Source organism: Micropterus salmoides, unplaced genomic scaffold (genome assembly GCF_014851395.1).
Source record: "Micropterus salmoides isolate LMB-PRFRI ecotype aquatic unplaced genomic scaffold, ASM1485139v1 Ms_hic_scaffold_13, whole genome shotgun sequence".
In the NCBI taxonomy this organism is placed as follows: Eukaryota; Metazoa; Chordata; class Actinopteri; order Centrarchiformes; family Centrarchidae; genus Micropterus; species Micropterus salmoides.
In genome coordinates, this window is record NW_024040374.1 from 8,706,863 (window position 1) to 8,721,512 (window position 14,650).

Consider the following 14,650-nt stretch of genomic DNA (forward strand, 5'->3'; position numbering starts at 1 on the left):
CTTTGTTTGTGTAACAGGCAGTGGTATTCTCACTGAGTTTTTGATTACTTTATTGGTTATGGCTTGTTCACGACAATTTAAAAAAAACTTTCAACTTTTCAACCATGACATGGCTTCAACGGGGTTTTAAATGAAGATAAATACCTTGCTTGAACATTTTATACATACATTCAGAGGTGTATCCTAAATGGTCATTCAGGGTTTTCTTACACCAGATTTCACAAACCAAAGAACTGAACATTTAAGGAGACCAAAAAGTCTGTTTTAAGGAGTACGCACAAACAGTCCTCACCCAAAGAGATGACAAATTAGCCGTAGTGATTTATTACATAAGACTCTAATTACATAATAACCCTGGTGGAGACCTGTCAAAGGTTCTTTTAATTGTCATGAACAAACCAAAACTCCAAATACTGCTGGTTTTGCACAAGTTTTAAGATTTCAACCCTTTATTCTTCAAGTGCGACAACGTTTGTTAAATGCATTTGAAGATTTACCACTGAGCCCCAGTGAACTAGCTCCATGTAATTGTGACACTGCTCCATAAACAGTCACAAAACTAATGAACCACAACATGAACACACCCTTAGCTTTACATAATCATGTAAAATCATTTTCAGTATGTTTACTTAAATCTGTACATAGTTTAATAGCATCATCAATAATTCTTTATATGTTCATGTATTATGTAGTGGGTGTCTATCATTGCAAAACATTAGAAATACAAAAGAAATACATTAAACATTTGAAAAGATGGATAAATATAGGCACAAGATATGCAAACTCATAAGGTGGGCAAAATATGCTCCTAAACTGCAGTAATATTCTGCCACTTTGTGGCAGCAAAAAGCAAATACATCAGAAGAACTTAGGCTCCAGGGCCGGTATTTATCAAGCTTGTCAGAGTGCCATTTTAGTAGCATTTAGTGCTGAGACTTCATGAAATTTACTCCTACTTTTAAACTTAAGAATAAAAGCTAGTTATTAAATTTCTCAAAGCTAAGAATCACTCTTACTCTCCCAGTTATTTAAGACAGCTCGAAAGGTCCTTCAAGTGGTTAGGAGTTGCCAGTAGGGCTTGTGATGGCACTGTGGAGACAGACATGAGGAGAGGAGAGGAAGAATTCGGCTGACTTTCGCCGGCGCTGCAAAACGTCACCATGTCACATGACAGTAAAACCTCGCCGGAGGGTCGGACAGCGCAGGCATAAACTTTGTCAGCGAGTTGTTGAATGACGTCATCTCACCACTGGCTTTATGCAGTAATGCGTTTTCTGTTAAATTAAAGGTGGTGATGACGCTTCGTTTATTTACCACAGGACAAACGCAGCAATGCTGATGATTTTGGCTGTCACAAGCATCAATAAGCCGAATAGTTATGGAAACAATTTTAGCACTTACAGCTCCACACACTGTCACGCAAGGAAATCTTTTTTTTTATTTTTTTTTTAAACTTTATTCAAAATTAGGATATACAGCAGGAAAACAACATCTTCTGTACATCAAGTCTATGGACATATCACAAATAGGCCAGGGAGGTCAAGGGTTATGGAAAGCAAAGTATAATTTTAACAAAAGCAAAAGAAAAATTTAAATAAATATCTTGTAAAGCTTACAGAGGTCATAATGACTGTTTTTTCAGCAATGGAAATGCCCTGCAAATTACTATTTTTAATGTGTTCACATAAAAGTTGGGCTGCAAGTAAAAAAAGATTCGAATTCCACATCTGATTTCAAATCTGGGTGAGGACCCCTTTTTAAGTTTAATTGAACCATTTGCATTACTATACAGAGTCTTGACTGCATCACAAAAGAAATCCCCAAAGCCAAACTTCTTGAGTGAAAAGAGCTGTCGTCTGAAATTAAATGTGAATAGTCAACTAAATCTAAGACTAATCTAATGTTGTTGGAGATATGCCTTTTAAGCATAAAGCCTGATAGTGTTTCATCAATTATATAATCTAATACTTTTTTTATTCTTCTAGCAAAGATCAAGGCCAAAATTTTGTTATTATTCAATAGGCTAATTGGATGCCAATTATCAATATAAAGTAAGTCCTTGTGTGGTTTAGGGATTAAAGTAATCAAACCTTGAGTCATACTCCATGGTAAGGTTTTGGCTTTTATACTTTGATTAAATACCTGCAGTAAGAAGGGCGCCATCTGCTGGGAAAACAATTTATAAAATTCAGACGATAGACCATCTGTCCCAGGGGACTTGTTTTCTTTTAGCAGTTCTAAACATTGACTGACTTCTGCCAGGGATAATGGGAGGTCACAAAAATCCCTTTCTGAGTTGTCGAGTTTAGGGGTATTATGTAGAGAATTGAGGAACATTGAAGCATCATCGTCAGAATATTCCGAGGTATATAATTTTTTATAAAAGGAGGAACAAAAATCAGACATTAAATGCTGATCATCACTTATAGAGTTGCCAATTTTTAATTCATTAATGGTATTCATCTTTGCATGATACTTTTCCAGTTTGAAGAAGTATGAAGAATGTTGCTCCCCTTCTTCTAACCACTGTTTCCTTATAAAAGGTCCTTCTGCCTTCTTTTTATATATTTTATCCAGGCTCTCTTGTAGATTAAGCATTTCTATTTTCTCCTCCTCTGTTAAGACGTCTGATGATATTTAAGACATTCCCGAAATGCCCGTGATAACTCTTTGTTCCTCTAATTTTCTCATTTTAGCAAGATTGCTACCAAGCTTCCTTGCAGCTTTCAGGAGAAATGTTATTTTGTGTAATCGTACATTAAAGAAGTGTCACATTTGCTTATAATCTATTCAGAGAAGCTACTTGATTATCTGACAAACTTCACACCAAACATGAATTATTCAGTAGGGTAAGGCAAGGCAGCTTTATTTATGTAGCACATTTAAAACAGAGATTCAAAGTGCTTTACACAGGCAAAGATTAGAGCATTAGAATGGCATTTAAGTACAATCAACAATAAAAGCTAAAATACAATTAAGATGGAATAAAATGAGATTTTAAAAATTAGATGTAATAAAATATGTACAATTAAATAAGACAAATGGATTAGACCAGAAATACAGTTATAGTGCAGTTATAACTTGCAGCAAAGGAAATAAAAGTCCAGCAGAAAAACAAATCAATCAAAGCCACAGGAGAACACGTTTTTGATTTAGACTGGAAAGTGCCTAGGGTTGAGGTGTATTTGAGATCATTAGGAAGTGAAAGCAAATATTAAACTGATGTTTGAAGTACTGGAGTGGACAGTTTAGTCAATTCCCACTGTAGTTTTATATAGGCTTTATTTAAGTGTGTTGCCAGTGCTAGTGACTGAGAAATATGCCCAAGTACTTAACATGACATTATAAAATGACATTATAAAAGTGTAGAATCATAAATCCATCGTGACCAATATGTAGTACAGATGTATTTGCATTTTGCTGCCACAAGGAGACAGAAAAGCACCACTTGTGAAGCTCTGTAAGTTTGTTATTTCACTGATTTCAAGGACGCTTTATCCCTAAATGCCCTCTGTGCTGGGTCTCCTGTATTTTCCATAGAAGGACAAGATGGTACAGAGAGCTTCTGGCTGGAAACACAGAACCAATGCCATGCTTGGGTTAGATATGGTAATAGAGAGAGGGAAACACCACAGAGAGGGGGAGAAGTTATGTTTCTAGTTATGGATATGGTTTGGGAGCTCAGGATTACATTTTCTGAGCTGTGCTAAGAGGTCAATTTTCTGTAAGGTGGTAATGACTTCAAAGATCCACTTCAAGTGTTTCAAAATAAGACCTAGATTACATCCCACTCACATGATCAAAAAGCTTCCAGAGTGATGCTATGTGTAGTCAAGTGACCCTGATTCCTCCTAGATTCCCCCGGCAGCAGCCCTCAGTAACTATTTCCTGGTCTGCAAACCAGCAGCTTAACATGTGGTTGTGAGATAAGATGGCCTGCAGAAGAAATGCTGCACATGTGAAAGTTCTTTGGAGTTCTGCTGATCTCTCAGCTGTGACAAAACAGGCATCACCAAGGAAAGATTGAGCTACAGCCTACAAAGTGAGAGGCGAGTGTCCCAGCAAAAAATACTAGTAAGGAAAGATTGTCTTTCAGAGGAAAATACTGTATCTTATTTATCCCATATCTTATTTAGACTCTAATGAAAGGGGAGGTTCTGAGCTGATTAGGTCTTTGGTTTCCCAACACTTTACCAGGGATATGGTGTAAACAAATTAAGCATCTGTGAAATGTAGTAATCTTGTTCTTAAGATTGACCTTTTGTTCATTAGCGGAGAAAGAGTGACTCTGCTGAAAAATCACATTACACATATAAACTTTTTTTTTCTTTTGAAGACTGTATGAGCATTTAAATGTTCCTGGCACAAACTATTTTGTTCAAAGCCATGAACTTTGTCATGACCCAAAGATATTTATACTGTACGCGAGGAACATGACTGTGAAATGTTCGCAGTGTTTGTTGGGATATTGTGGTCATATGGGATAAAAAAGTGGTTCTGTGATCCATATTAGGTTATCTCAAGTTCAAGCTCAAACATGTAAAGTGTTGCAAAAGTTAAGCTATGCAATGACAACTTAGAACATATATTAAATAAATTACACAGATTAATCAATTACAGAAATATGTCTAATAGTATCATACAGAAATGTGTGCATGACTATAATTTAAAATGTAAATAATTAAATAATTAAAAATAATTGCATTTATTATTTTCTCTCTCTCCCATGGTCTTCATCCCCATCTCTGCCCCGATCCATCTGGAAATGGCAGCACAAACACTTCCACAGAAAGCTTCCTCGCCTCTCAGGAAATGTCTGTCTGGTATTGCAACTTTCTTCAAAAACAAACCTGTGTGTCCTGACTGATTTATCTTTGAGCTGGATGCTGTTGTCATCTGGAAGTGATTGAATCACCTCTGGGTTGTGGAAAAAACAAGGAGAAAACAACCACGGAAGCAAAGGGGACAGTCATGGAGGGGAGTAGAAAGGAAATGCTTTCCAGAGGTTATAGGTAAAACTTTAATCCCTGGCTTTGAAGAACCACAGCAGTGCTGGTGCATATTTTAGCCTATACAACAAATCATGCCACAGTTGACCATATTGCAAACCATGCAATGGTTTTAGGTATTTGGATGTGTTTTTTTTACCATTTCTGTTGTGTCTGTCTAGCTGATAAATGTAAATCCAATGTGCACTCTCCTTTTGGCTCTGTTTTTGCTCGCCACCTGATCCTGAGGAAAATATCTGGCCCTAAAGCAAATAAATGATCTACTAATGTATGCTCTGGGCTTTTTCTTTATCAAAAACAGCTGCCTGCTGCATCTGGAAACAAGTTGATGAGCCAAAACAATGAGCTGAAAGATGCTAAAACTCATTTTAGAGCTGAGGGAAACTGCAGAGTTGAGCGATAATTCTGTGTTCTTCACTAAAAGTGACACCTCCCACATTAGACATTGTCATTTGGCCAATTGGTAATATAAAATAATTTAATATATTAAGTTGTGCATCTTTAAGGGCCTCTTTTCTTAAGATCAAGATGGCAGCAGTTAGTTTGGGGTTTTTTTTCTCTTGAAAAGTAATTGTGTTATGTTTATCGCTGGTCAGCTGTGGTTATTAAATTAAGTATATATAACCTAAATCCTCTCCACTCTCCAAAAACACAATGATAAGAATTTATGCAAACCAAACCAGATGTTCTGAAGTCATTCTGTGGTTGATTTTTCTCATCCACTGGCACTCATAAAAAGTTTAGCTTGTTTACAAACTACTGTTACTAAGCTACATGTGTTTATTGACATTTTGCACAGTACAGTCTTATCAACCCGGCCATCAGTGAGCTGATAAAGTGTGTGTGTGTGTGTGTGTGTGTGTGTGTGTGTGTGTGTGTTTCTACTAACATCACTGTCCATGCTGTTGTCATCAACCCTGTTATTGGGAATCACAAGAAAGATTTAGCAGCTTGACATTGTAAATCCTTCATTGATCGCCTGGCATTAATTTGTGCAGCAATTGTGAAGGGCTTTAGCTACTGCTGTTTATCCACGTTGGCTTTGAAGGCCTTAACATCTGGGGTAAAGGTCAGATTGTGGCAAGTTCACAAAAAAACTCCTATGACCACAAAGAAAATGAGGAAAATCCGCCTTTGCTGGTTTGGAGCCGCATGTGTACTCTGCATTGGCTGTGCTCCTTCTTTTAGTAAACTGGTGGTAAGACAAAAAAAACTTGGCTTCGTTGCCAGGCATCACAGCACTGTAAGTTGGATAGATTTGGATTCTCTGAGAATGTAAAGCCTCTCTCTCCCTGTAATCTGTAATCTTGCAGCTCAGTTGTAGGGAAATTGTCATCAACACTCATGAGAATAAGGAGAAACAAAGAGAGAGAGGGGAAAAACAGAGAGTTAAGGATGAAAAATTTGGATTTAGAGCACAATGGGGCAAAAAGGAACTGGAAAAAAAGCGTATGAGGTAAAAGTAGCAAGAGGTGTAACAGAGCAGAGCAAATGAGGGAGTGTGCAAGACTGAGAATGTGAGAGGGAAAAAAGCACAAAGACAGAAGCTGTGCTGACCCCTGGGACCCTCTCCTAGGGCCCTTTCCAGAGGCCTCTGAGAGGATTTGGGACAACGTGCATGCTCTCTCATCCCATTTCTCTCATACTGGGTTAGAAATATATGAGTTACTTGTTGCCTGTTGTGTGATTTATATTGTTTGACACCTGAAATATTTCATTTCAGATCAAGAATTTTACAGCACTGTGACTCCATGAATAGTTTGGGGATGTCAATTTACAAATCAGGTGATAGAGATAAAGAAATTATGAGTAAGATGAAGATTTAGTCCAGTTTGTTATTGTTTGTGTTTAATCTGTGTGTGTGTGTGTGTGTGTGTATGTGTGTGTGTGTGTGTAGTTCAATTCAGTGTGCTTTATTGGCATGAATGTTTCAGTTAAACAATATTGCCAAAGCAGTCATTGTTATTTAAGACAGCTGAGAGGTCTCTCAAGTGGTTAGGAGTTGCCAGTAGGGCTTGTGATGGCGCTGTGGAGAGAGAGACATGCGGAGAGGAGAGGAAAAATTCTGACGACGCGCAGTTACTAAGACAGGGTCGGACAGCGCAGGCATAAATCTTGTCAGCGAGTTGGTGAGGAACGTCATCTCACCACTGACTTCACGCAGTAATGTGTTTTCAGTTAAACTGAAGGTGGTGATGACGCTTCGTTTATTTTCCACAGGACAAACGCAGCAATGCTGATGATTTTGGACGTCACAAGCATCAATAAGCCGAATAATTATGGAAACAATTATAGCACTTACAGCTCCACACACTGTCACATGTTTCATCTACTTCCCAACAATACCCCCGTAATCCGACAGAAGCAAACAGGATCTTTCATTTATTAATGTGTAGGCCTATATCATAATGTATTACCTTGAAAATTCTTTATTGTTAAATGTGTATTGAATATAAACTCCTCTTAGGAATTTCACCATTCAAAGTGAATTTATCTAAGAATATTCTTAAATAAGGAAATCTCTTCAGTGATTGGTCCTTGGCTACATCCACTGACATAAGATTTAGTCCTACACTTCACTCAAATTAGGACTATGATGCTTGATAACTAACTTTTAAGCACAGCTTTGAGCCAAGAATATTTTTACTCTTAAGTCAGTTCTTAGCATTGTTCATATGTGTAATTCCGAGAAGCTTCTTTAAATGCCTCTCTCTGATATATACCTTTTCATTTCTTATATATGTGTTTGCATCATTCAACAGCAGCTGAATTGTTTGCTTACTGTCTGTCAATCTCAGAAGTTCAGACACATTGCTCATATCTGATTCACTGAGGCCACACCCAAATAGCTTCAACAAGAATAATCTCGAATAAATAGCTGCAGATAAATAGCCCATATTCTGCAACTATGTTCAACCCTCTATTTAAAGATTACCATGTTACCTCACACAACCTTTTTCCATTGTTGTTTATTGTTGATTGATGATGACAAACAATTGAAGGATGCCATTAAAGAGCTTGTCCTCTTTGATTGTGACCCATTATTCTGCTTGTTTGCAGGATGTAAAAGAACCATTACCCCACATATTTATAGGGGACAAACTGATATTCAAGCAAAACCATTAACCCAATCATTTGCATGACAAAACCCATTTGTCCACTTGTTTGTGGGATATAACGTGAGATGCCCATGAGCCTTTGAAAGGGACCTGGGGCAGCCTGCTCATAAGTGGGTCGGTTGACTGAAATGCCTCAGGATCAGTCAGTACGTGTGTCACAAAGCATGCTTGTCTCTGGCTAACAGGGTGAAAGAGGCTCAGCCGAATGGCCCTCTTTCACGGTGACACTCAATTAAGGCCTAATTGGTTTGAGGTCCACAACAGGCATGTGGCAAGGCACACCCCAGGCTGTGTACTTGTTCCCTATTTTCTGACCTCTAGAAATATTCCTTTGATCTGTGAATTACCAAAGTAGGTTTAAAACCAAGGGGTTGGTAACTTGTTTTCTCTTTGAACATGTACAGCAGTTTTAGACAATTACTTGGGTATTTTTACAGTTTATTTTGACCCAAGCGGGAAGCTTCCAGTCTGAGAAGTGAGGCCAACGTGGAAGTCCCTTAAACCTGTATTCTATTGAAAGGCCAGCAGGGGGCAACTCCTCTGATTGCAAAAAGAAGTCGGCTCCATTAGAAATAATGGAAAAATTACCCTTCTTCTCACCTGAATTATTACCTCAGTAAACACTTTCATAATGAGTTTGTAGAATCAATTGCTAGTTTCATGCCTACTTTAACACAACATGATGTTCATTTAGTAAATTATGGACCAATTTACAGGAAAATAGACCATAAGGCAGAGTATGCTTCAGGGCGGGACTATCTGTGATTGACAAGTCGTTACCATGGTGACCTGTCAATCAAGCTGGAGTGACTCTGTACCCACGGCATTGTGTAAATTTAACCAGCGCCGTTGAAAAAGCTTATTAGAAGTTAGCTGTTCATTTTTTCTGGTGAGTACATTTTATTTTGAGCCTGTTTTTCCCTAGACAAAATTATTATCACGGTTAAAATGGCAGTAAATGTGAATTACAGATGCACCTAGCTAAGCAAGCTAGCTAGCTCCAACCGGAGCCGTTGGCTACACCATCTCTTTCAAATATAGTCACGTCCAGTGCGGCTGGTTGCAAAAAATCAACATAGCGGTGTGACAGAAGAGAGAGAGAGCGCATTGCTCACAGCTTAAGGACTTGTCAGCGACTAATTGTCCCTAGCAAAATTTTTATGAAAACATAAAGATATAAATGTTGTCGGTTAGTGTCTAGTCAATGTATTTGCTACGCAAACGGTTAACAGTCTGTCGCAAAGTAGCGAGAGAATAACATGACACAGCTGACACCTGTCGCTCTCTGTGTCTCTCGCCCCCTCACTCAGAGACACCTTTGCTTTGTTTGACTGTCTCTCTGCTGCAGGATGCTTCCCTCTGAAGCGGCTGTGAGCTGCACTTTATAAGAGATACTATAGTTAACATTTGTGTGGATTTGTGGTGAGATTTATTTTTGATCGTAAGTGTTTTCAGTTTTGGATTTCTACCTCTGATGAAGAGCAGTGTGCTCGTCTCGAGTCCAGTCTCAGACGGGATATGTGTCTGTCAGACGATCTACAGGGGTTAGCCTACTACTGAATTAAAATTTGTTAATTTACAATTGAAGTGAAAAGGCGCCACATGCACATTTAAGACTTTAGGCTACTTCAGTCATGCCTGCATGTGTGTTGACTCAGCAGGGATGAAATTAAATGTGAAAAGTTGATCTACAGGAGAAACATCGTTGACAGCAATACATAAGGCCTGACCCTTACTGCATTATTATATTTTGAATTGTCACCTGTCACCTGAATTTTGTGTTACCTTCCATAGACGGGTTTCTTGTATACAAACACTACTGGATGTGTGTGCAGCCAGGGGGCAAAAGCGCTTTGGTAGCCAGTCTGAAGACTGTAGTCAAACACTGTAATCAACGTAGATTACGCATTATTTGTAAATTCTTGTTGACTTAATAATAAACTGCCATTTCAGAGTTGGATCTGTTTGTTTGTGTTTCATTTTGAATATTAATATAACATGCAGGTTAGCGAAGCCGCACGTAATTTTGTTCAAGTTAGCTGCTAGCCAAAAGGCTAATGGAAGAATGACAGAAAGAGGCGTTCTTTTCACAGCTGCCAATTGGCCTGGCTGTGTCCCACTCAGAGATTCAAAAAAACATTGTCTTCTGTTGCAAACTTTGTGCGACCAGCAAAAAGTTTACAACCATGAACAATTTTGTATTGAAGCATCTGCTAAAGCAGCACAGCAATGTGAAACTTAACTTGTAGAAAGAAACTCCGCCAGCTACTTCCAGTGATGCATCCACTCAGCAGGGGAGACTGGCGTTAATCAACATTTTGTGTAAATAGTATATAATATAGGGGTTCTTTGACTCAGGATTTACATAGTCGAATCATCAAATACTATAATATTCTTTGTGTGGTTCATCAATGGTGATAAATGATTCGAATGTCCAGCAAAGTTCATGCACAACTCTGCACATCATCGGCACATTAAACAGTCTATTGGCTATCGGCCCTGCCTTCCAAATGTCAGCATAGGCATTGACCATAGAAAAACCCATATTGGTCGACTGCTACTAGTGTACAAGGGTGTGATGTCAGACACAGTCCACGTATCACTTACTGTAAAGATCCTTCAGACCCAAACAGGTATTTTCACTCATTTTGGCTAATTTAGTCAAGTTTGGTGGAGCTACTTGAGGCCACAAACATGGACCAATATGAATGGTGGAGGTGTAACTCGCTGAACCTAATAGGTGAAACTAAACTAAGGAGAGAGTCAGAGAGATGCCAATCATGCAGTCTGTACGTGTCTCACACATTTCCCAACGGAGTGCTAATCAGGCATGATCAGTGAAAACACCATTGTAGTTGGCCTGTAAACACCTGCACAGTGTTTACCAAAAGTCAGTGCACTGTTGCACTGACTTTTGGGGCATCCTGGTGGTTAGGATGCATTCCATAACCTAGGATGGCTCATTTCCTCCTGGGGAACTAATTTAATTTCAAATAAAGGCATACAATTCCCACAATAAATACTTAAAGGCTGATTTAAAATATTGTAAAAGAATTGCATCAAAAACACATCAAGTGATATTTCAGATCATAAAGAAACACTTTTTAAATTGAAATCACTAACATCTCTGATCAAAGAAAAAATCTACAGCACCCGATCTTCCAGTCACATCCGGTTACAAATCCCTACAGCTAATACATCACTTCTCTATCACATCTTTCTGTGTTTCTAACCAATCAGTGATTTGGTTTCATTAATAAAGGCACATTTTCATCTCTAATATTGAAGTAAATATACTGAAGAAAGCTCAGTCTGTTTATACAATTTTTCTCCCATGCTGAACTCTTCTCTAAGCCTCCATGACACTGAAAAGAGGTGCTGAAAATACAAGGACCACAAAATAATAGCGACCATTCAAGTGGAATAAGAATCAATTTTGACTCTGTGGCAGGGTGTTACATGATCAATACTCCAAGTCAGTCTTCAAAATAATTAGAAGTGATATATCCTTGGGTTGAATTGTCCTCATCGTAGCTCATCTTTATTCCCCTTTTGCCTGTTATTTTAATTGGCTGTATCTTCTCTCTCTCTCTGTCAGGTTGCTGTGGAGACATCTGACACCAGTGAAATCTGGCTGCAAATATGTTTACATCTCACAAACAGTGAGAGCAGTGAACACAAAATGGCCTCAGTGACAACAACCTGCAGTGTATGCTGCAGTCGAGGAATCCCGCTGAGAAACACACACACACACGCGCACCCAGTCACGCTAACACAAAACAGATGGCTTCATCCCCAACCATGTTATGAGCTTCTTCACCGCAAAATCTTCGGGTAGCCATTGGAAACTCCAACAACATTTCCCAAAAAGCCTGGTCTCTGCGGACCTTGACCCACGCAAAGTTACGTCACTCTGTGGGAACACCACGGCCTGGTTCTGTCCCTTTGTTTGTTTCCCTCAGCGTCCCATAGAGCCCGGGGACCTCTGGAGTAAAAACACTCGACAGTAGCAACCGGCTCGTGGGACAGTCGTGCACATTCCACCATCTGGGAACATCCTAACAAACTGTCACAGGATCTAAGTGGTTGTTAATGTGAGGGGGAGGAAGAGACGATGGGATTAATACCATGAAGCCACAGTATGAGAGCACAGACACTCAATGATGGTGCAGCAAAGAGAAAAGAGAGTGTTCACTTTGTTAATGTGCACTCATGTTTAGCAAAAAAGTCATAATTGACTAGAAATAACTTGCCACAGATGTTGCAAGTTTTGAGGGAGTGTGCAATTGGCATACTGACTGCAGAATTGTCCTCCAAAGCTTTTTCCTGTGAATTGAACGTTCATTTCTCTGCCATAAGCCGTCTCCAAATCCAAATTAACAGTACATCCAACTGGCCTCACAACAGACCATGTGTAACCAGGACCCAGGACCTCCACATCCAGCATATTCACCTCTAAGATCATCTGAGACCAGCCACCCGGACAGCTTCTGCAACAATCAGTTTGCATAACCAAAGAGTTTCTGCACAAACTGTCAGGAACCATCTCAGGGAAATGCATTCTTGTCATCGTAATCGGGATGTCGACCCAACTGCAACTTCGCACAGCCATTGAAGAGGAGTGGACTAACATTCCACAGGCCACAATTAACAACCTGATCAACTCTATGCGAAGGAGATGTGTTGCACTGTGTGAGGCAAATGGTAGTCACACCAGGACCACCTGTGCAATACCCATGCTGTCTGATAAGCATCTTGATACATATATATATATATGTATGGAGGAACATTGGATAATCTAGGTGACGTTACTGTCTTTTGTCACAGACCATGAAGCTGAAATCTGGGATTCTGGGATCAAAATCCACATTGAATTGGATATCATCTCTTTCAATAAAGTAAACTTTGTGAGCTCATACTCTCTATCTCTCTCAACACTTAAATAAGCTTTAAATAAATTAAAGATAAAGAGGTCCTGATCTGTGGTTTCCTCTTATACCACACTGAGGCTGAGGGGAGGAGGGCCTGTGGTGTTCTCGCTGCTGTTTTGGAAGACCCATACTATTTTAAATAGTTGCTGTCATGATATTGAGGGATAGTTGAGGAGATTTGTGGTACTGTGTGGCTGGAGTCTGTGGCTCATTATAACCATTATCTCTAACCTGATTAGGTGGCTGACAAAAAGAAGAAGGTCTGAAGAAGCACATGTGTCTTCGTTGGATCTGTACTGGGATTCAAAGTCTATTTGTATTAGTGGTGTGTTTACATCAAGGATTCGCATGCGTCTAAATTTTTTTAAGTGTGCTTCGCAACCCAGTGAATATTTAAATTGTTATTGAAATAAGTGAAAATATGTTACAGGGTATATCTCATTAATTTAGTCAATACACAGACATAAAGGGAAAAAAGTTTGCCAGTGTTATGTATCTTTATAAACTCAATATCGAACCATGAAATGAAAACTAGAATGTGATTCACTCTGTAACAGCTCACCTTTTCCCGATAATACAAGACATTGTCCTCCTCTTCTCTGTTTGAGTTTTGTATTTCAAACTCCAATCTTCCGTCATTGTTTTAAGATAAAGTAGTATGATTTTTGACTCTCACATATTCATTTATTTACAGATTCAGCCCTGAAAATCTTTTTTGATGCTGTGGTGATGTTCGGTCAAGAGACAACACTTGCAGATAAAGAGGTCCTGATCTGTTGTTTCCTCTTATACCACACTGAGACTCAGGGGAGGAGGGCCTGTGGTGTTCTCTCCCACAGATTTGGAAGACCCATACTATTTTGAATGGTTGCTGTCATGATATTGAGGGATAGTTGAGGAGATTTGTGGTACTGTGTGGCTGGAGTCTGTGGCTCATTATAACTATTGGTGGCTGACAGAATGAAGAAGGTCTGAAGAAGCACATGTGTTTTCGTTGGATCTGCATAGGGATTCTAAGTCTATGTGTGTTAATGGTGTGTTCATATCAAAGATTTGCATGCATCTATATTGTGTTTTAGTGTAATTGATAGCTTCACAACCCAGTGAATATTTAAATTGTTATTGAAATAAGTGAAAATATGTTACAGGTTATATCTCATTAGTTTAGTCAATACACAAACAAAAAGGTTTACCAGTGTTTGTCTCTCTTGGGTCCTCCACCCTGTCTTGTAAGCAGGAAACCTTCCTCCTTCGCACTGTTTCACTGTGCTTTTACAACCTTCCCACATTCTTTGTGTGCACCCTATACACTTGCCACCCACTGTGGAAAAACCACGCGCAAGTGGAATTAAAAATACCCTGTCAGGTTGAAGCAGTGGCATTTCCTTTATCAGCTGATGAACTGCAATTTAAAATGTGCTGCAACACAGTCTGCTTTGCATCAGTGGGTCTCACAGCTTCTTGTGGTTGCTGGTTGTAAAATGAAAGTCTCTGCTGACACAAGCGTCAACACCAGCCGCAAACACTTAGCCTGCTTCAATTAGCAGAGCTGTGCATTACCAGACAAAACCACTGTCTCCCGGACAGTGAA